Consider the following 695-nt stretch of genomic DNA (forward strand, 5'->3'; position numbering starts at 1 on the left):
TGCGTGTGCCGGCGCGCGCTATTGTTTGATACGTTTGACTTTACTCCGCCACTACAACTGACAAACTCTTTGTAGATTCGCGGCATGCCGTTATAAATTAATATTAATATCAAATGTATTTGTAAAAGCAAAACCTAAATGTAAATTCTTATACGATACTTACTGAAACAACGAGTACGTAGAATTACTTTACTAAATAATTGTTAAATTAATGAATCTGACATAAAATAAGTATTATTTTACTTAACGTTAGAGTAAAACATAAAAGGTTTGAACCACAACTATACAATGTATATAGTTACGCACAAATACGGTCCACTATCAATAACTAAAGACTTAAGTGACCAGAGATAAAATTTAAGTACGATAAATCTCATTTACATAAACCATAAGCATTTGAGAAATAAATCTGAAACTTTCAATTCAAGTCTGACTTTCTTAATCACGTAAAATGTAAAAAAAATCGTTCATTAATAAATTAAGCGTATTAAAAAAAGTCCGAGTTAATTTTAGCACGATAAACCAGTTCCCACCTGAGCCGGGTCGGGAATCGAACCCAGCGATATAGTTCGCAGCCTAGCGGTGGCCGAAACTGAACACGCAGCCGTCTTGGTGGCCCTAAAGCACACGGAACTAACAATATTTGGATGCGGTAATTATAACGTTCTAAAAATTAGACTAATAAAATCTAAAAA

Source organism: Papilio polytes, unplaced genomic scaffold, assembly GCF_000836215.1.
Source record: "Papilio polytes unplaced genomic scaffold, Ppol_1.0 DF823912.1, whole genome shotgun sequence".
Taxonomy (NCBI): Eukaryota; Metazoa; Arthropoda; class Insecta; order Lepidoptera; family Papilionidae; genus Papilio; species Papilio polytes.